This window comes from Scleropages formosus, chromosome 2 (assembly GCF_900964775.1).
Source record: "Scleropages formosus chromosome 2, fSclFor1.1, whole genome shotgun sequence".
Classification (NCBI taxonomy): domain Eukaryota; kingdom Metazoa; phylum Chordata; class Actinopteri; order Osteoglossiformes; family Osteoglossidae; genus Scleropages; species Scleropages formosus.
This window is the reverse complement of record NC_041807.1, coordinates 21099852-21122669: the sequence shown is the minus strand read 5'-3', so window position 1 is coordinate 21122669 and position 22818 is coordinate 21099852.

Sequence of the window (22818 nt, the reverse complement as noted above, 5' to 3'; positions counted from 1 at the left end):
AAAAGCACAATCGCCCCCTGTTCCGCCCCCTCTGTTCATCATGTGACACTTTTCTCTTTTTTCTGCTGCTGAAATCATGTAAGAAACACAACACAATGTACACGGGTTCAATTCTTGGCGGAAAGAGACATACGGTCTGCTGAAGAGAAGCAACAAAGGTCGTCTGGTCACGGTTTGTGAATTCTTGTTGAGCCGAGACCACCCCATGATAGCATGAGGGGGACAGAGCAGTGTGACACACACAGTATTATCACAGCAGTTACTTATTCATAGCTGAAGTGAGGATGGAGCAGACTGTTCACCTACCGGCTGCTCTGTGTTTCATTCTTGGAGTACGGTCTTCAAGACTCTTATTATTAATATTCAGCCCTTGAAATAACACTTTTCTTCAAAGCATCTTACAGTACCGTCTTTATACGCTGATTTCCTCACATGTTTAAAACCCCTTCAGAGAGCTGGGTGATTTTCACTGTATCAGCCAAGGTCATGTTGGGATGCGGGCCATTCCCGTTCATGACCCATTTGTGGTTATGAGCCTGCGTCTGGGGCACAGGTGAGACACATCTTTCTTTTCTGGAGCGCGAGGCCTCACTGCACAAACCGAGAGGCCACAATACTTAAATTGTTTGACTGTTCAACACACATTAAATGTCAGAAAACCGAGCGGCACAAAGAAGTGTTATGTTTGAGAGACGCCAGAAAGTACTGCTGTGCGGCGCACAAACCCGTGTTTATTCCGCGTCTATTATTGATTTGCTGTGTAAAACTCAGACTATTCTTTATGCTTCTCTCTACAACCCGTTGAGAGAAGGACACCAGTTGCATAAATTATGTCTTGTACTATGTTGCAGAAGTAAAATCACAAAGTTACATTCATGCCACATTCAGGAGCTCTCACTTCAGGAATATTCGATTTCTGTCATTTTTCTCTGACTTTTTCCTTCTACTTGTTTTTTCATACCACCAATGCAGTAGATTCAGCATTTTGTAACACTCTTGAACTTCCTGTCACATGTGCGGTGATCCAACCTGAGTGGGTGAAGGAGACATGGAACGTTATCTGCGTTACTCTCATAAGAAGCGCACATGTCGGAAAACAAAGTTTGTATGTGGATGTGACCTGAAGAACTTCTAAAAATTGAGAGCGATTTGTCAGGCAGCTCTTCACTAGCTGTAAATGATAGATAGATAGATAGATACTTTATTGATCCCTGGGGGGGAGGGAGATCCAGACCAAGAACAAGCTCCTTATTTTATTTTTTGTATTTTTCCAGTTTATCTTCCTAGTTTTCAAGGATGTGTCACTTTTAATTGTTGTTACCACACACACACACACACACACACACACATTTTCAGAACCGCTTGTCCCATATGGGGTCACGGGGAACCGGAGCCTACCCGGCAACACAGGGCGTAAGGCCAGAGGGGGAGGGGAGACACCCAGGAGGGGACGCCAGTCCATCGCAAGGCACCCCAAGCAGGACTCAAACCCCAGACCCACCGGAGAGCAGGACTGTGGTCCAACCCACCGCGCCACCGCACCCCCCCTTGTTGTTACCACTGTTATGTAAAGGAGGAAATGATTCTTCCTGTTGTGGCTCCTCTTCCTTAATGAAATATAAAAGCAGTTCAGGGGGTTCCTTATTTAGAGCCTCAGCGCAGTGGCCGGTAAATGTTACTCCTTCCTCTGTCCCACTCCGAGTACCGTGTCCGATGCCCACGTTGCACGCGAGAGCCTGTGACACAGAGATCCAGCTCTGCTCTCATTTACCTCAATTTAGTGAACACTGCTTTGGCTCAGAAGTCAACGCCAAGATTGGTACTTTTCTTTCCAGCTGAATCAACTTCACTAGCGTATAAAAAGTGGAAAAAGGGTGGAGTGGAGATTTGTACTTGTACTAATACCATACTAATACTATACTTACAGTAAATAGCGCAATACCATACTTACACTAACACAAACAGGCCAGAATGGTAACAAGTAGGTAATGCTGATCCTGGGGTTCAAACTTTGGCTTAGTCTAGTTTGACAAGTACTCATGTTTGCAGGCATATTTGTTCTGGTTCAGTCCCACAGTCCAGGGACACTTGTCACATGTCAAGTGGGACTGAAAACGGCCATAGTGTGTCAATAAGTGTGTGGTGTTCCATTCAGGCTGCATCCTGCCTCCTACCCTGTATTCCCGGTATAGGCTCTAGACCACCATGACTTTGATTTTCAAAAGCACTTACTCAGGATGGATGGACAGACGGACAGATGGAGAGTTTCCGAAGACATGCAGTTAAGGCTATTCCTATGAACTATTTCCTGCTGCCTTGCATTAGCTTTGCATACACTAATAATGATTTAATATTAGCATATTAATTTTAATAATACAAAAATATCACCTTCATCAAGCTGCAGTTGCTCTCTTGTTACTTCTATAAAAAGTGAACATAAACTTGTTCATGAATTTACATGAGACACAGCTGTCCTAACTGGGTCTTTCTCCTAAGGAAGCAAAAAGTACCCCGTCAAACCCGAGGCACTTCTGTCGAGCTCCATACACTCACAGCGAAATGACATGTGTCTTACAGGTGTCAAAGTGCTCATCTCACAGGTGTTTGGTGGTCTTTGTCAACAGCAACGCTTTGGATCGCAGCACAGAGTCAGCTGTTGCAGTCACACAACTTTTCATTTGAGGGCTTCGCTTAATACCCTTTTTAGGAAATAAATAGGTCATTTGGGTCATTTATGTAACAGTGAGTGCTATGAAAAAAGAAGAAGAGACATGCTGAAGGAAACACACACTGTCTGAAGCTGCTTGTCCTAACCCAGGAGAACAGGGCACAAGGGGATACACCCAGGACAGGACACCAGTCCATCACACATCACCCCAAGCAGGACTCGAACCCCAGACCCACCAGAGAGCAGGCCCTTGCCAAACCCACCGCACCGCCACAGCGCCACAGCACCACACCACCACACCCCCTGGAAGGAAACATGAAGTGTAAAATAAAATTGTGGGGCATTTAATGTCATTTGATGCGTGTGAACAAGAAGCGCTGCTCGAAGCACTAAATGGTTTATCCCACAATATTGTCTTTGCTCTTGTCAAAGTGGGCGTGGCAGGTTTCTCTTACTTACACCAGCTTTACATTGTCAGCTTTCTTTGTCCTGAACTTATGGAACATGTCATCAACACGTCATCTCCATCACCGCACAAAGACACGGGTTTGTACGCATCACTCAGTATGTGCAAAAGCCCATTTGTTGAGCAAGCAGAGAAACTTTATCATGTTGTTTTATAAGTGCGGCGCCCAAAAACACTATTTTATTATGCATTCTCTAAGGGACACTGTTTGCACAGCTGCAAGTGGCCCGAAGCGACAAGGATTAAGGATCGTCTTAAAGCCACAATAGCGCCTGTGTCTGCAGCAGCATGATCCTTCATGGGCCTCGTCCCCTGACCCCAGGGGGGCACCACTTCAAGAGCAGAAACACTTTGCTGGAATTGCACAACAATCCTAATGAATACTGCAATATGTGGACACTCTTCTGGAAGTTACTGTAAAGTCCTACATGATTACACCTGTGATAAACTGTAACCGTTTGACCCTGAGCCCTTGTTCTATGTATGTGGACATACTTGCATTTCTCTGAGTTCTGTCTGTCTGTATGCTGTTTTGACCTTGTGCCGTGCAAAAAACCAATTAAAAAAAAATCCTGCAATCTGCTGCATTACCTGACAAACACGTCTTTATCCCTGAAAACAGCCCAAACTTTTAATACTCTCCCATATGAAGTTTGTTCTTTGGGTTGGAGGGTGCAGTGGTGCAATGGGTTTGGGGTTCGAGTCCTGCTTAGGGTGCCTTGTGATGGACTGGTGTCCCATCCTGGCTGTGTTCCCTCCTGCCTTATGCTCTGTGTTGCCACGTTAGGCTCTGGTTTGCTGTAACCCTACTTGAGACAAGCAGTTTCAGTCAATTTGTGCGTTTGTGTAAGATCTGTATTTCCAAGATCAGCTAGGACATGAAAAACAGAATGTTCTGTGCACTCTTATTGAAGTCAGTAGAAAAAATTTCATTTCTACAACAAGAATAATGACTTATCTTGGAATTGATCCCCGCCTCCCCCCGGGATCAAATCAAGCATCTATTTATCTTATATTTGTCTGCATTCAGTCACTTTCTTATGATGATTCAGTAAAGTGAAATGTGTTTGTATGACAGTGTTGTGTGTTTCAAATATGACACTTATACGAGTCATAAATGCTTCCTGCACCCAGAATAAGAAGTGAATTCACTAAAAGGGGGATAAACAGCCAGCAGGTGTCGCAAGACACCATGTTTGCTATAAGGGCAGAATCATCACTGTCTTTGGCGCTTTTTTCCCACTATGCATTTAGTGTTTTGGTTTAATATTTAATATTTCCAAATGTGTGGAATGGTGAAAACATGGTGGACCTGTCTGTCTGTCTGCCTGTCTAGCTGTGTGTCCTCAGCAGAATAAGCAATTTATTATGATGTCATGGTAAAAGATGCATTTCTGATTTCAGTGTGAATCGGAAGAAGTCGTGGATGAAGTAATGTGACCGAGGAGCAGGATGGTGGTTCATGTGGACATCGTGGGCTCAAATGTTCAAAGGGCTCAGGAGAGGATGGCTGCCTCACAGTTTTCTTTCAGGTCCTCCTCTCGTCTTTCTCAGGACATTTGACAGGCACATTTGATGAGGCATGAAGCTGTACGGTGATGCCACATCCCCACTATGTGCTGAGAGGCATTTTCACCAACAGGAGGCAGTACACGCCTGTATCCTGCATGGATTGTTCAGTGCATTGTTTGGGAAAGTAAACTCTGATCAATAAATCCAATGAAAAATACACAAAGGCACTGAATTTGTCATTTCTAAATTTGTCAGATAGCTCGCATAGGGCCGGTAGGAAGGCATCTATCTTCCTTACTGCAAGAGCCGTTGTTGCCATCCTGGAGTTTGCAAACATCTTCCCGAGAGACAGACTTTGACTGATGAAAATTCTCCACCTGAAACCATGTACTTTAGGCTATCCATCCATCCATCCATCCATCCATCCGTCGCGGCAAGTCAGAGCCTAACCCGGCAACACAGGGCACAAGGCCGAAGGTACTTTAGGCTAGAGAAAGCAAATAAAAGCCTACAAGGAGGCAGAACTTCCCCCTGTGAAAGCAGTGGTCATGCCCCCCACGGTCACTTTCCCCCAGGCTAACACGTCCAGTACTACACTCAGATCACAGGGAGAATGTAAAAAAAAGGACATCATTTCACACCTCTCATTCCTTCAGCAGCTCTAATGCCATGAGGATGGTGCCCAGCCCCATCACTAGCACAGTCCTCGACTTCATGGTCAAGAACAATCCGAAAAAACAAAGACAAAAATAAAAAGGTGTGTTCAGTGCAGAGTGCAGCAACACAACCAGTAATACATTTATTACTCAAATAACCAGGTAGGTACCAGACAGTAATATTCAACAGAGACTTGCAAACCCTCATGGTCTGAAATCTGGTTTTCATTATTTAATTTCATGCAAAAATTGTTGAGCTCTTTCAGTAAGCTATTGGCTATTTTTTCCTGCCTCTGTTCAAATTTTTCCACTGGCGTCACTTTTTACCCTACTATCATAATATCATAATTCATAATCATAACTCCACCTGGAGCTGAACTCTACGAAACCTCAGATCAAGTGAGTGTGTATCTCTCATGGTAAAATGGAATTAAGACACTCAGAATCCAGTTAAAACACTGTAATATCCTCTGCCTGCTTTCACAAAATAAACAAGTAATGTTAATTAACTCCCCTGCTTTACTTTTTATGGGCCTGCAAATGGCGTTCTGAAAAATGCGCTTGCAGGAAATATAACTGTGTTCTGGGGAGAGCTAATGGCTAATTAGCAGCTCTGCGAGCCCAATTGCAGGGTGTTTCATTAGAGGCGCTGCAAAGCCCATCAGCAGGAACCACATGAGGTGACAAGTGGAAGCAGATGTTGCAGCATTTCATTTCTCTTGACCAGTATGTGGTGCGCTGAATCAACCCTCTCGTCCGTCTCCGACCAGGACCTCACCAACAGGTTCTGCTCGTGCTGACAGTTACACAACGTGTCAACGGGTCGTGTGCTGCGGCGTGTCTCTATGTGCGAGAACTCATTTCGCTATTTCCGTACACCCGCAAAGAAAATGGGCAACTCGACCGCGACTGCGTTTACCACGGAACGACTGCCGACAGGGCCATCGACACCTCGGTCCCGTGGGACGTCCAGCCATTAATGCAGAGCTCCTTCGTTTCTTGGCAGCCGGAATGTGGCCTTGGAGGCGCCGTCGGCCGTTCTCGCAGTGCCTTCCTAACGCACGCAAATGTCGCGTGTGTACCTTTGCGGCGTCGCCCCGAGAACAGAGCCGTGCCCCGCCTTGGAGACCAGAGCCTGGAAACGCAACACACCACAAAGCGGAGCACAATAGTTCAGAGCGCCGCGTATCGAGCGTTGAGTGATGCGCCTCCTGTGCGATTTCACATGCAAACAGGACAGGTGTCTCAACGATTGCTGCCTCCTGTTCTCCCTCCCGCTGGGAGGCGGTTGAGAGATATCAGATGTTTTCATCGCTTCCTTTCCGGACAACATGCAGGGGGGTGGAGCCGGGAGGGCTCCGTGGCCTGTGCCAGGACGTGTCTGTCAGCATGTTTTTGAAAACACGCTGCCCTTACCGCGGTCACGGCCAGAAACTCACCCCACGCACCGGTGAAGCCAGTGGAGCCGTATCGTATGCAAAGAATGTCATCCCGCAGCGGTTCAAACAGAAACAGCTCCCCTACACAAGAATTTTTCGTGGAAGAAAGCGACACTCTCACTGCTTGGATCCAATACTTTGCGCTCTCGTCGTTCGAGGGCAAAAACTACCGGGGCTGTTGAACGAGTCACCAGGCCGCTTGTTCGTAAATGAAACGTGTGGAAAGGGATCGTGTCGAGGTCAAACGGTCGAAGGTGGGGGTCCTCCGGTGGCGCTGCCGTGTTCCGAGGACCTTGCCGTCCACCTTGGCACTGTCGGCGCGGACAGGAAGCGTTGCACCGAAACCTGCTTTCGTTGCTTGCTGTTACCTGTCAGCGTGTGGTGGGGCAGGCGGGTGCCGGGACCAAAGGTGGCACGTGTACGCAGGCGTGCGAAGACCCTTCGCTCCTGCATCTTCTGCGTGGCACATTCCTGAGCGCAGCACACGAGGAGAGAGCTCGCAGAGCTCACACCCTCTCCTCCCGCTTTTCCTGCACCGCCATGCTGACGCAGGACCTCAGCGGGGAAGTCCTCTGTCAGTTTCTCTTCAATGCTTTGGGTCCCATTTGCTCTACGTTGTTCAGGGTTACAGATGGAGACAATGTTTCTGAAGGATTTCTCAGACCTTGTTTCTCTGCTCCCATGCAACACCCCACATACCTCCCCCCAACCCGCACTGCCCTGCTCTTTGCTCTCAGTGAGACAGGACATGTAGGATGTGTGTGTTCATTTCTCGCCCGAGAGGCACGTACCGCAGCCAAGGCACTGACACCGCTTCAGCGGAGGTGTGAGGAAGGGGAGGAGCCTCACTGCACAGGCTACTCCTGGTGTTTGTAGCAAAGGGGGTGAGAACAGCCCCCCTTCTCGGGTTATTAGCAGCTGCCGTTGCCATGGTAGGAGTCAGTGGGAAACACTAGTCCTCCAACGGGAGAGCCTCTCTGTCCCTCAAACCATATTCACTCAATGAGATCAGGCAGCCATTCATTCATGGGTTCCTCCCTGTCCACCTCCCCTCACGGGTTCTGAGGCGCTGACCCACATCCGTCTAGCCGCCGCTCTCCTTCAAACAGCACTGATACCTTTAAACTGGTCTTTCGGCCTCAGAGAGCCCCAGCTTTAACGTTCAGCATCTGTCAATTCCAATTAAAACTCCCCAAAGACAAAGACAATATAATATGCATTTGATGAGCTTTGATAATATTAAGAACGTTGAAACCGGAGGGGAGGTTTGATTGGCAGTGATTCCAATAATGTTTTCACCTGAACCCTCCACATCCCATCTTCAGCACCTTCATTGTTTTGTTTGTTTTTCACTACATTTCTGCTTCACAGCGCCTAGGGGGTGCAAGAGAAAGTGGGTTCAACCCTCACTCAGTCTGTGTGAAGTTTGGGGAGAGAAAAAAAATGATCCAGCTCTTCAAACAGGTAAATAATTGTGAGCTTATAACTGTAATAATTGTAACCTTAACATTGTAAGTAGCTTTGGAGAAAAACGTCAGCTATATGAATATATGTAAATGTTTTCCCTGTGCGGGGGTGCGGTGGCGCAGTGGGTTGGACCACAGTCCTGCTCTCCGGTGGGTCTGGGGTTCGAGTCCCGCTTGGGGTGCCTTGCGGCGGACTGGCGTCCCGTCCTGGGTGTGTCCCCTTCCCCCTCCGGCCTTACGCCCTGTGTTGCCGGGTAGGCTCCGGTTCCCCGTGACCCCGTATGGGACAAGCGGTTCTGAAAATGTGTGTGTGTGTGTGCATGAAATCAGTTTGCTATTGTAAATGTATAGTCTGGATTTCCCAACTGAATGCCATTTTTCTACTGTACATAAATGCAGAAACCATATGTGAGAGAGACAGTTCCACTTATATGCATGCGCCACATGTTTTACTGTACAGACACTGGCGTGTCGGTGACAATGGGTTTATAACCAGTGGAAAAACTGCAACCTGCATTTTCACCTTAGTGCTGCTGAGCCAAGTTCAAATGTAAGTTCATCCGCTGTGTTTAACCCAGAATTACTGTGGTGTCACAAAAAAGGAGGTCACCATCACCCCAACGCCCACCTCTTGCTCAAAGTAGAAAACTTGAGAAAGGCTCAGGACAAAAAAAAATGAATCATGGCACGATGACTAATATGTTACATAAGAGGCGAGAATCCCTCCTAGCACTCATCAATCAGCGTAGGGGAAGGGTGTTTCGTAACCCTCCCACTGCGTCGGGCGCACTTCAAACCGATGAATATTTTAGATGCTGTTTTATTAGAACCCACAGGTATATCGGCGCATTGGGTCGAAATCCAGTCAGGCCCATTCAGGTCCGAAGAGAGTTCACCACATTGCGCAACAACCCCCGTTTCTCGCAATTTACATGGAAATAAATAATAAACAGGAGACAATGAATCAGTGAGGTTGCTCTGGTGAATAACATTTTTACAGGTCGCCTTAGCAGGGCAGTGACTTTGCAAGAATATCTGTCTGCACAGAGCAAACTTGATCATTTCAATTATAGCCTTTGCATAGCATTACATATTAGCCACTTGATCATTACAGTTATAGCCTATGACTAAACAAATAATAAACCACCAGCACTGGAATTGGTGTTTTCCATCAGATTTCCCCTTCACCTGTGACAGTATTACAGAGAAAATATAGAACATGTCACTGCAATATAACTGTCATTGTAACCGGTGTAGGTCATTGCCTGTACTACTGGGGATTGTGATGTTACCACACAGCAACTCATATGCTGATGAAGGGAATGTAGAGGCTGTATGTCTGGGGGAGGCAGTAAAAATTAGGTTGCTTTCCCCAGAAGCACTCAGTGCCAAGACCACAGGGGCACACCGACCCTGAAACACCCACCAGAGCATGGTGAACGCCTGCCTTCCCTGGGGGGAGAGGTTAGCCGACTCCAGCCCTGAGCGTGCGGGGCAAAGGGGTACTACCTCATGCGCATCTACCCTTGCAGACTTATGTTTATCATTCACTGTGATGTGCCAAAGTTCCTCCACACAGCCATTCCTTTACTTACATGCGAGGGAAACAGAAGCGGCTGTACCAGCCGCCTATGGGCAGACGCATCGTCCTGGAACACCCCCAGGCCGTCCAGTCTTTCGTCTGCAGTTATTCTCTCCAAACCGCCTTTAATTTTTTTCATAGAAGGTATTTTGGAAGCTGCCCACACCCACGAAATCAACTTATTTGAGGCTCAAAACGTCTCATTTTCTCATTTCGCTGCTATAGCTTCCGTGCGCTGTAGGACCTTCCACCTGTCTGCTTTTAGGCTGAAGCACACGTTTATTTTTGGATAAATTTATAACATGAATACAGCAACATTGCTCAACACTGGCACATGACTGGACATAGCATAATGGTTTGGGTGGTGAGCAGCTGGACTTGCAATCCATTTTATTACCGTTTTCAACATTCACAAAAGCCCTTCAGCTGATAAAGAGAAAAGGAAATGGCTTTACAGCCCAAAAAGAAAAAAAAAAAATGAAACTCCTACATATTTCACAGGAAAATCCAGAAGTACAATGAAGTATCTTTAAAAGTAGAAAACTGTCCACTCAAGGACAAAACTCCTAAACTCTCCAGCAATATTTTTCTCATTTATTGTTTGGAATGCTCATCTTTGTTATCGTTTCCCCAATGTATCAAGCAACCGGAGTGCGGCCCTTATTTGTATTGGGGGCTCAACACTCCTGGCCAGCTGGCATCGGCTGGTGGTCCAGTGCCACCCCTTCATCAGCCTCACCTCTATCACGCGGTCAGTGCTGGTGGAGACCATCAGTGGAGGACTGCTAGACGCAATGGTGAAGCTGCCATTTCAGAATCTGAGCTGGGATCAGTGCCGCTCCACTGTGCACACAACAGTGAGAGAAGTGAAAATTAGGGACTGTATTAGACATTATTTGTTCCCTGTGGGAATACAGTTGAGTGGCACTAATGAGTGTACCATTACTGGACAACCATTCCAACACATTTGTTCAGCACAATGTCAGGACTGTTGTCCATCTACTAGGGATCCTTCTTTGTGGTCATCATAAAGATTAACACTGATTTGGACAAATTTGCCAGATGTACTTGGAGTGGAAACAAAAAAAGATGTGTTAAAATGTTTTTAAACACAGCTATGCAACATATTAGTAAGTCGCTTTGGAAAAAAGCATCTGCTAAGTGAATAAATGTAAATGTAAACATATGTTATACAATTTTGAAAGTGAAATCACGAGAAGGTGACTGGATATAGGTGCATTAGACAACGTCCATTTAACCAGTCAAGAAAGGAATGATAATGAAAGAGTATGAGCTGAGCCCCTCTGTTTCAGTACTAAACCACAGCCCAAATTCTTTTTTGTAGTCAAGATCAGGAATGCAGGATAATAATTCCTACTGACTTGGAGAAGAAATGTGCTTTGTTTTTCCGGTCTGACGTTCCCTTTGTAAAAATAGTGTATGGATTGTCTAGATCTCAAGTTCTCTTCTCTTCTCAGATAGAAGAATTAACATTCCTTCTGCAAGAAAACTGAACATGAACTGTGGACAAACTTCTTGGACTCTGTTTGAAGGTTCTTGATCATCCATATGAAATACTTCAGTCCTTTGGCCTTGTTTTACATACTCGAGTGCGGCTTCTGTCTCCACGGCGCTGTGACCAGGAGCTGCTGCTCTGATCAGGTAAAAAAGGAAAGGAAAAAAAATGAAATCAGTAACTGCCAAAACACTAGGGCTCAGGGATTGACCAAGAACATGCTACGTCAAGCTACAGCTCTTTATGGCTCACTTTAAAAAAAAAAAAAAACGAAAAAAAAACTCAACTTCTACTGCTGGCATCTAAGAATTCTATAAAACATTAATTCCTTTTCATAGTAAGTATTAAATGGCATTTCCAGTTCCATATCTCAACTAAGAATTCTAGGAAGTGTAATAGGAGGTTGAGGCCTAAACTAGCAGTGTTCACCGCTGACCTTCTGCTGGTGCACATGGAAACGTAACAGAGGTTTCTTCACCAGCTCAAGAAGGTATCAAGCAAAGTGATGTGCTCTGTATTAGTCTTCATAGAGTTTACTTCTTTCTCTGCTGCTCATCTCGTGTGCAATGAGAGTCACTGTGAGATTCCACAACAGTATCTGTCCCAGTGTTCCTCCTGATATCATCAAAGCCCTCAACAGATCCATGAGCCCTTCACTTAGCATTCTAAATGTTTGAATCATATTCTAAATGGGTACTTCCTGAGATGGACACGGCCTGCAGTGCATGATTCAGTGTAAAATGTCTTATGAATTTAATATCGGCAACCGATGAATAATATATGAGCCTAAGAATATTACTTCACACCTACATTGTAACCTAACACTTAAGGGGTGTGCAGAGTAAAAAAATAAATCTCAGTTCCTTAGCAGCCAAGCAGAAGTAGTTGGAGCTAAAGGAATCTTTCTGAGGGAGCAGTTATGCATCTTCATGGCTACCTAAATTTAGCCATATTCCTTCCTGCTCTTCGCATTAATATATTCATGATGTAAACTTCACACATTATTTTCCCCTTTTACACCTTGCTGCTCACAGCTGAAGTGTGCACTGGCCTCCGGCCTGAAAACCTGCTGGATAAGATGGTGATGAAGAGAAGATCGCGTGCCCAGCAGAAGTGTAAATGAGAGTGCAGGAGCTAAAAACTATTTTAAAGTGCAATTTCTCCTGAGTTCAGTGACTTCTTGCCATTCCAGTGGCACAAAAAAACTTCCACTATCACCTTGAGTGTCATGGTTGCTTCCAGAAGGAAGCGGCGGACCCAAGTGCAGAGCGGGATTTGTGGCTTATTCAGGGAAATCCAAGAGCGAAGGTCAAAGGACAGGCAATCGGCATTGGAGGCACAAATGTTGTTACAAGGAGAAACCAAAAGGCAAGGTCAGTACATAGGCATGAGGTCAATGATGCTAGGGAGGTATAGGAAAGTAGAAGCACAGGATGGGATCTGGGAAGGCATCAGGGAACAGGAAGGAGTGGCGCAAGCGGCTAGGAGATCACTAACAACAAGGCTGAACAAGGTTTCGTATCAGCTGCTGGTCTGACGCAGCCTTTTATGCCTCAGTCTACGCCGCATCCCAGGTGTTCCGCATCGGCTCGAGGGTGTGGGTGTGGCATTGAGGGATTCTGGGAAAGGAATGTATATGACTCCTGTTGGAAAGGGCACACTCAAGAATTCTGGAAAGGAAGGGGAGCCTTGTCGATAAAGCTGAACTCCATCTGGGTCGAGAGAAGACTTCTTGAACAGTAGGGAAGTTGGGAGCAAGCACCTATATAAGGCCATAGGTACTCTACCAACTGTGCCATATCAGAGGACACCTGTCCCCTACAATGAAAATGAATCACTTAAGCTCTAACCGCAGTTCAGCTGAGGATCAGAATCATAGACCTGGTCACACAGCGCTGTCCAGACTGATGGGCTTTTCACTGAAGACCATTCCTTAGAGTGAAGCATGGTGTACCTCTGTCATCTTGGTTTAGCCAGCTTGCCTTCAAATTGGTTTGAAAACTTGAACATTGTATTGACAGGGCTGGTCCACGTCAGGGCTCATTATATTCAAACAGCTTATTGTAATTATTCCCTAAACTAGGACAATTTCCCTTCACACCTGTGATTGCACATTTCATCATCTTCCACACCATGGAAATGACAAATGTTCAAAATCTACTCTGCTATAGATACCCTTGATCAAATTATTTACCCGGCACGGATACAGAAAGAATATCCTGCTGTATTAATGGGTTAAATACTCCAAGCAACCTTGGCTAAAAGACTCGACCCACAGCGCGCAGTTTAATTCTCCTCCTGCTCCTGCTTCACCACCCCAGATCAGTACAGTGCCTGCAAAATTGCTGTTGCTGAACAGAACAGTCTGAACAGCTGAACAATGTTTCGACAATAATTAAAGTATGAAAAAATAATAATTTTTAAAAAGGACCGTGTAAGTCCAGGTCCTTAACCACTGCTCTGGCAATACTGCTTCTAACCTATCAAAAAATCAAGACAGGAGCATAACATTGAAGCAGACACACCAATACAGGGCACAGATTTTTATTGATAGAAATAATTCTGCTCAGGAGTGAAAATCGGAGAACAATTTAAATGACATCACTTTAAGCTTCTTTGATGCCGATACATATTTTATCTCACTGCATCTGTAAGAGGCTGGAATACATAGTAAGTGTCATATTTAAAAATATTCATTTTTAATGGGTTGTCACTCTGTTGTGGTCTGTTGTGGTCAGGGCCATGTTCAGTGGTGCCTGAGCAGCAGTACTACATTAAAATGAGAACGATTACTCATCTCCCAGATCAACTTGAGCATGGAATTGAGGACTCAACAGGCAGGACTTGACATGTCCCACTGCCATTGTTCTGCTGCATCAGTAATCAGTCGTAAGATTTGCAGATGAGTTCAGCCTCTGAGCTTCAGCCCATCTTCTTGTATACAGTGCTGTGAAAAAGCAATTTCCCACTTTATTTGTTTCTGCAGCCATTAAATTTGGTTAGATCATTTTGTCAGTTTTGTCAGGTCATTTAGTAATTTATCAATGGATCAGAGTGAGAAAAAATACACCTGTGTTGTTTTCATGTCCTTTCTTTGGTGTGGATGACAATGAAATGTCCATCATGGGCGTGAAAAAACAAATGGCCCTTTCAGTCAGGAACTGGTCCTGGCACCTTTAACCTGCAACGACTGCAACTAAATGCTTCCTGTAGCTTTGGGTGCTTTCCACCAGGATCTCACATCGATGTGGAGGAATTTTGTGGAAAAGCCCAAGGTGCCAAATACTTTTTCTAGGCAATGTATTTAAAGATTTTTCTTTTTTCCTAGACAGAAGTTATGATTTGGTTTGTAGAATGCCTTTGGTATTCACATCTGATGTGTGCTCTTTATTTTGCTTGTTTTTTCCTCAAATGAGAAGTTTCAAGGTACGGCTTCTGTTATCTTTTAAACCCCTTTCCATGCCAAATGAACTGCTCCCTTTGAGGATTTTGAGGACGTACACTGCGTGCAGGTTCCTGGTACGGACTATCAGTACATTAAATGAATGCCGAGTGAGTCGTGACGGGGGGAGAAGAAAGGGCCTCGGAACACATTCCTTCCAGCCCTGTAGATCAGCTCGTTCAGACACCCAGTAACGGGCTGCTGCCCCGTGAAGTCACTAGTTGCGCAGGACTCAACCCCGCGTGTTTTGTTCTCTCACACACATTCCCTGTGCTCACACTCCCGACACACTTGCCCTGCATCCGGGTCAAAGTCTTTGTTCAGGTTGACAGAGTGGCATATTGATGCCACGTGTACAGCTTGTGCTTTTGCCGTGCTCTGCAGTGACTCACTGGATGGGAACGGGACACTTCTGCTCAGGGACCTGTTGCCTGTGTACAAGACAGGTCTGCACAAGGAACTGGAACTGGCTGACTTTATAGCCTGATTTGATCCAACATCCTTCTGTTTGTTTTCCTGCTCTCCATGATGCCTTTAAAGGTTTCCTCAAGCATCTCAGCTCTAAGGAGTTCATGCTTTTCCTTTTTCTTAAAATCCAACTTTTACACATATATATATATATATATAAAACTTTATCGAGAGCACTACTGCTTAAATAGTTCTCATATTTGTCTTTGTGGAAACAGCAGTATATTATCCAGATGTGCCTGGGGTTCAACCTATCTCTTCACTGTTATATCCCTCAATGTTGATCCCAAAAGGCTGATGTTGTCAATTATTTCTCCATCTTCACTGTCAACACTAAAGTTTGTTGCTGTTCTGATTCTCATAACTTCTGTTTTCCAGAGAGTTAATCGTAGACCCATTTTTTCACTGTGCTCAACTTTTGTTCTTATTTTAAGATCTTCATCCTATGCTCTTAGTGTGGTGTCATCAGCATATCGGAGATTGTTGGTATTGCTCCCACCAGTTTTGAATCCACTTATATTTAGTCTGGCATCTCTCATAACATGTTGAGTGTACAAGGTAAAAAGATAAGGAGAAGGTGCACAGCCTTGTGTAACTCCATCCCCAATAAGAAACTATTTGGTTTCTCCCTAATCTGTTTTAACTGTGGCCTTCAGCATACAACTCAGGTGTTCTGGTACCCTCATGTTTTGTGAGTACATTCCATATTATAATGTGGTTATGCAATTTAAGAAGTGAAACATGTAGGGCTTCTTGTGGTATTAGTTGGCTTTTTCCAGTAAACAGTAAATATCGAACTTGTTCCCCACTCTCTGCTGAATCTGTTGTGTCTACCATGAATTCTTCCTTTGATGTATAGCAGCAATGATCTTGCTGGCATGAGAACATGTGGAAATGTATGATCATTTGCGCCTCTCATTTCCTTGGAATCGGGATGTAAACTGGCTTTTTCCAGTCTGTGGGCAATTATATGGTTTTCCAGAATCGTTGGAATAGATTAAGAACCTGGAACAGTTGAAGCATCAACTTATTTTTTCACTTTTTATTTTTCCTCATACAGACTATGGAAGTGCATGATGTATACTGAAAAGGATTTGGATCTTAAAAGGTTTAACTGACTCACTGTCTCAGTCACAATGAGCCACCACCTATCCTGGAGGCACAGGGTGCCAGGCTTGGCAGGGTAAACGCCACATAGAACTCCAGTCCATCAGTTAAAAAGAATAACTCTGTTTTCATATAATGAGCAATAAACTATTTGTATCTGAACTTTCAAATAGACATAAGAACAGGTCTTTAACCTAATATTATATTTTTTAGAAATCAATGCAATTTTCAGCCCCATTAACACTCACGTTTGTTAGCACTATTTACCTTTTGAGCATATTCTCCATTGAAGAAAAAGTACTACCTCCTTACTTTTAGCTTTTAGGGAAAGAAGATATCGCAATTCTCACATCGGCTCTGGCTGTGAAATTTGACTCCGGTACGGCTGGGAAAAAAAAAAAACAAAAAAAACAAAAAGCAACTTCTGTTGGCTTATGTAATCAGGTTATCGCTCAGAGTCTAGAATGAGAGCATCAAAGACCGTGACTACTGGGAGCCTCTCACTATTGTGTGTAATCCGGCGTGGTGCTCAGCTCTTTGTCAGTTAAAGATTCATTGAAAAGGGATCAAAGTGCAATCCCCAGCCCTGGTGGCGGGTATAATCTGCAGTTTATCACACGTGTCCCTGGTGACCTTTTAAACTGCATCTGAAGGTAATTTACTTCCAGAATTTGGCGATCCACTGTGGAATTTTTATAATGCACCATAATCACCGCGATTTCACAATTGTTCCTCTGTGAATGGCTACGCTCTGTCTCAGGTGCCTTGAGGTCAAGCAAATAAAGGCAAACAACAGGAAAGAGCTCGCTCTTGTGAACCATGTGCCACCATATGGCCCACTTCCCTCAGCCTCTGGAAAACTCGTTTATCCGGAATCTGAAGTGACGTTTGCGGTGTCATAAAAGAGACACAAGCAACATGGACACAGTGGATCCCCCGTTTTAAACATCCCAGCCAAGCATCACTCTGTGGTTAAAGCCCTGCTGTAAACCGCTCTTGAGCAGCTGAGAAATAAAAGGTGAATCAGCGGCTGTTTCACATTCACATGACTTTGCTAGTAAAATGAGGGAAAAGGTGAGCCTGAAGACTGACCTCAGTGGTGGCCTGAATCACTGGCTCAGAAAAGCAAGTGTTATCTCTAGTGCACCAGACTGGACTTTCTCCAGCCTTCATCGAGTCCAAAATGCAACTGCTCAGAACACTGCCTGGCTGGAGCAGTCCACTCTAAAAAGTTCAATTTAGCCCCATTCCACTTGAGAACAATGAAGGGTCAGCTCCACATTGTCTCTGCAACATCTGAATCCCTTACAGACCTCCAGGCTCCTACACAAAATGGCCATTTTCTGGCTGTAAGAAATAACACAAAGGTGATTAGCACCTTTTTTAGGTGCAGCCCAATTTCTCAGACAGCTCCATAAGTAAAACACGGTTAATGCATTGTGCCCTCCGAAGACAAAAAAGAGCCCCTGTACTGAATATACAACGTTGTCTGGTGTAAAGTTGACAGATTGTCTTCGGTCAGTTTCTTAGCACCTTTGCACTGGACGAAGGACTTTAGTGAAATGGAGAAGAGTGTGGGATGGAAAGCAGAAGCAAAGTAGGCTGCAAAGTACAAGGGGAAGTAAGGCTGAGATGGATATCTGGGCTTCCTCATCTCCACTTAGCCCCCACAATAAAGCTTCTTTTAAAGTAACCAATGTCAGCCAGGGATCATGTGAACCGTGACACCGTGTAGTTTCCGTTGCATTTGGCCTCTTCTCTACAGCTCAGCGCAGCTTCCACGTTGTCAGCTAATTGCAGCATGATGAAGGGCAAAGGTAACGTGTCTTTCTGCCCCGAGGAAGGGTCTTGAAACGCTCACTTGATGAGCCACATGGTTAGCATTGTAGGTTCATAACCATGCATCTGACCGACGTAATTAACGCTGAAACGAGAAACCACATTAGGAGAATGGGAAACATCTGATGTCCATCAGCATATCAGCAGATGTAGAAAGAGCTGAATGCGCACAGCCCAAATCCACTTAGGGTTACATATAAAACAGCTTCAGTCCACTCACATCTTTTGCCATCAACATATGAGGTTGGAAGAAGAGCTGAAAAGTTCTGCCCCCTTCTCTGGTAAGGGGGGGTGCTAAAGATGCCTTGAGCCTTAGAATGCAATGAAGCTGAACTGGAGAATGTTCCAGATTAGAGTCCCTGGCTGTGAAATGTTGTCCATTTAATACTGCACTATATCTCTTATACAGCTCTGCTATGGTTCCTGAGTTACTTCATTGAGTCCTTCTACAGCTGTCCATTAGTGTTCAAGAGTGGAGACACTGAAGGGTAGCATTGAGCTGCCTTCAGTGTTCCTGGACCACACAGGTGGAAAATACCCCCCCCCAGCCCAGAAGATGAGTGAGGGATTTGCTCAGTTTGGGGATGGTGCCCCTTCTCAAGCACTGCTGTCCCTGAAATGAGTGAGATCCCTCCCAGATATGACTCCACTGTCATTGAGCATAGGGGGTGCAAGTAAGCAAGCAGAGCTGTCTAAAGAATGCCACATGAAAGGCCAACAGTAGGTGAAAGGGTCCCCTGGGACAGGGCTATGTCCTCTGCCTTCCTTCCTCTGTTTCAATGTTGAGGGTCAGAGGTGATTTCATGAGATGCTGACTGGCAGCCTGCAGAGGCAGAAGAGGGCGACGGGTGCGACGTGACTACGCCCACATAGGTGTGTGTGTGTGTGTGTGTGTGTGTGTGTGTGTCTGCTGCGGAGGAGGACAAGGCCAGTCTAGTGCTTATTTTTTCAAAAACAAAAATGCCAAATGGGGATTAGAGGCTCCACCACCCACTTTGTGCTTCTCTGCCACTTTGTCTCATATGAGAGTTGCGCCTTGTGCTCATTTACATAGGAGCAGAGCTATTTTTAGGCAAGACCAGTTTGCCATCACCTCTCGTTTAAATCCTCTGTACACACATTCACACAGCGCTCAAGAAGCAGCAGCTCTGCCTCACTGATGCCAGTGCAACGGCTCGAATGCGTAAACGAGCTCAGCTGTGTCGATCGAACCTGTGGACAGAGGGGCTAAGCTACACGACCCACAATTCCCCACTAAGGCACTGTGGCCAGTCTAAGCTGAATGGATGCCCTCCAGGAGGAAGTAGCCGGTGACACAAATGGCCCTGTGTATCATCATTAATCACCCTCCCCATCCGTCTCCAACCAGCTTGTCCGCATAGGTCAACTAAAAAATGTGCAAAAACCTGAGTTGCTCTAGGTCCTTGCAGCATTCCCTTTTGTAATTGGTGCACAACTATTGGGTTCCATAAAAATGACGGTGCAGAAGACAGAGGAGGAATTCCACTCATTTTGTCTGTGTTTAGCATAGTGCTGTGTTGGGGAGGTTTGAGATGAGCCTTGTCTTGAAATGGTTCACTTTTCCACTTCCATTTTTGTGGGACCCCAGAAACTTCTGGAAAATGCTGTGGTTTCCAGTTCAATAAACCATGTCATTAATATTTAAATTCCTTTTTAGCAGGGTGTAGGAATTGGCGTGAAAAGAAACGAGGGCAACCGCCTCGCTTTGGAGCAAGACATGCGAGGAGGGACTTCCTACAGTCACGGACCGAATGCCGAGAGCCTTTTTTTAACCGTCATCCTGCTCTGTTTGTGCAGTAAAGTACCACATCCTGCAGTCCCACCTTCCCTACTCAAGAGTTTAACCTGAGGCAGTAAAACATGTCAGTACCTCCGCACGTCATGGTCCTTCTCTCCGTTCGTGATGCTGCAGATGGGTGTCTCTCATTACCCTTTACTTACTCCGTCCGCCAGGGAACGAGAGCCCTGCGGGACACAGCACGCGGGGGGTTTCTGACCTGCACCTGCCCACCCTCCTCATTCCGCCTCTGAAGTCTTGAACACGCAGTTCACTACCACACGTCTTATTTTCAACATTTTATTTTTGAGGTATTTCTCCCATAAATGACACCACTCATGAATCACTGTAATCCACTGTTTGCTCTCAGCAGTTCCTGGGAATACAGGGAATAGTAAAGTTCTTTCACTTCCATCAGGGGCTTTTTTTTTTTTTTTTCCTTCAATGTTTCTCCATTGCAGTCGAGGTAAATAGCTTGCCTCACACCACTGAACTGGAGTTGGTTTAGCATCAAGGGAAGAGGAAAGAGCGACGTCCGCTGCTTCCAGCTTCCTCCGCACCCCCCCCATCCATCCCTCGATCCCTCAGCCAGCCCTTCATTAGCTGCTCACTGCTGCTTTTATTGACCTCTGTGCAGCGCGCAGCCGTCGCCTTTTGTACTCATTAAACCGGAGGAAGAAAACGTTTATTAGCCACAACACCAGGCTTCATTTTCCCACAGCGCTGTCCTTTCAGCTTTTATTTTGTGTGTGTGTGTGTGTGTGTGTGTGGAGAGGCAGTAAACACCAAAGTGCCTCCAGCACCACCCCTACATACTTTGTATCTAACCTTATGAAATCTAAACACACACATTTTTGTCATTATTTTCTTGCTCCAGGCAGGGGTTGTGTGGAAGGCAGAAAACACACTGTTGGTAGAGCTATGTAAATGCACCTGGACTGGACTGGGCCAGACTACACTGCATTGGACTGGACTGCACTGCACCGTACTGTACTTTACTCTGCTGGACCAGCCCGGACTCCGGAGAAGTAGCCTTCTGAGATGGAGGTGGAGAATCCATCCCTGATCCTGCTCACGCGCGCAAACGTCTGAGAGCACATGACACACATTAGCGTTTGCAGGCGAGGACACGAATGACGCTGTCTGGAAGGAGAGTCTCCGAAGCGAGGCCCGTGTCCTCGGCCGGAGGGAGAGTCGAACTCGAGGTTCAAAGAGCCGCCAGGCCGACTTCACACTGCGGTGCAATTGTGTCCATGCAGGTCGGCAGCAGCTGGTGTCCAATACGTCTTCTCTTTGAACGTTCAGAGCGCTGCCTGGAGCCACACGCTCTCAATGCACAGCAGCCCTGCAGATGGTCCTGCCCCCCCATAAACCCACCCCCACCCCGAACCGAGGCCCCTCGACCACAATCAGCTCTTTCTGGGCATGAATGGGGGGCCTCGGCGGGCGTCTTTCCGTGCCTCGTCAGGCCATGGGAGCGCAGGGGGGTGGGGCGACCATAACACATGTGAGGAGAGGGCCAGAGGGGAGAGGTGCTGGGTGGGGGGTAACTAATCCGCCCCCGTCTTTGTTTCCTGTAGCGTCTGCACCGTGTGCTTCCATGGGCATGGGACAACAGGGGGACGTGGTTTATTCCCATGTGGTTCGTCATGACACGCACATGTGCGTGCAGCCACTCTGAGATGGCCGTTCCTGCCCCTGGCACACTGTCACCAGGACAAGGCCCCAAGATCACCATCTCTAGTGTTTCTGTTGGACGGTGAAGGTGGTAGTGGAGGTAGTATCCTGGTGGAGGGCCACTAGAAGGAAAAACAAAGTAAAAACACAGCCCATCCTGTGCTTCTTCCATCTGCGGTTAACGGCTCCGCGCTGATGTGATGCAGCCTTCGCTGTGAGCCCTTCCCCCTGAGCTCTTCGAAGGGAATCTCGCTGCTTCCTCTTAGATCTGCACCCATGTAGCGCTGAATGCGAGCACACGCACCAGTGACAGCTCCGGACCCCCATGGTGTCCCCGGACAGGCGAGGCAGAAGGGCAGATGGGAAGGTGCAGCCCTGTTGCCCCAGCACCTGCTGCCCTCCACTTGAACTCCAAAACGGCTAAGATATGAGCTCCAGCTGGCAGACCACTCGGCAGCATGTTTAGAACCTGCGTCCCTATGGCCCACACACCTACTCTTCCTCCTCCTCTTTCTTGGCTCTTGTCACCCCAGACAACTGCCCCTAGGAGGGAGAAACCAAGTTCCAGGACAAAGTCCTTCCAGTCCTTCATGGTCCATTTCCAGAGAAACCTGACCCCCTTTGAGGAGCGGTGAGAGGGTTCTCCACCGCTGGTCACCGTTGGACACAGTAAACTAGTCCTGAAAAATGTCCCTTTAGAGCGTAGCATGGAACACACTGGAATGTGGTCATCTCTATGAAATGGGGGAGTTCCACTCTGATATGGAGCAGTATCACAGATCATCTAGCAGGCCCCCCCTCCCCCCCCATGGGTCTTTGACTGTTTGTGGCCTGATCCTGGATAAACATGACAGATGGCTGCGAGCTCAAAGCCCAAAGAGCCCCATTTGGACCTTTCCAGCTGAGGTCCGGCTCAGCTCTACTGCACTTGACCGGTCTGGTGAACCTCACAAACCCATAAACTGAGCCCTGTCACCTACTCCTAAGGCTCTCAGATCCTAAAGCGCCCCCCCCCATGACCACAAAGTGCAGTTTTTCCTTCTCGTCTTCCACTGGCATATTTGATAGCAACTTCCTGACCCGACGTGGCAAGAAAAAACAACAAAGTCTCACATTCTTTGGAGACGCTGCCGACCTTCCGCCCCTCGCCGCTGACCTCCTGACGGGTCAGCTTTCACAAAA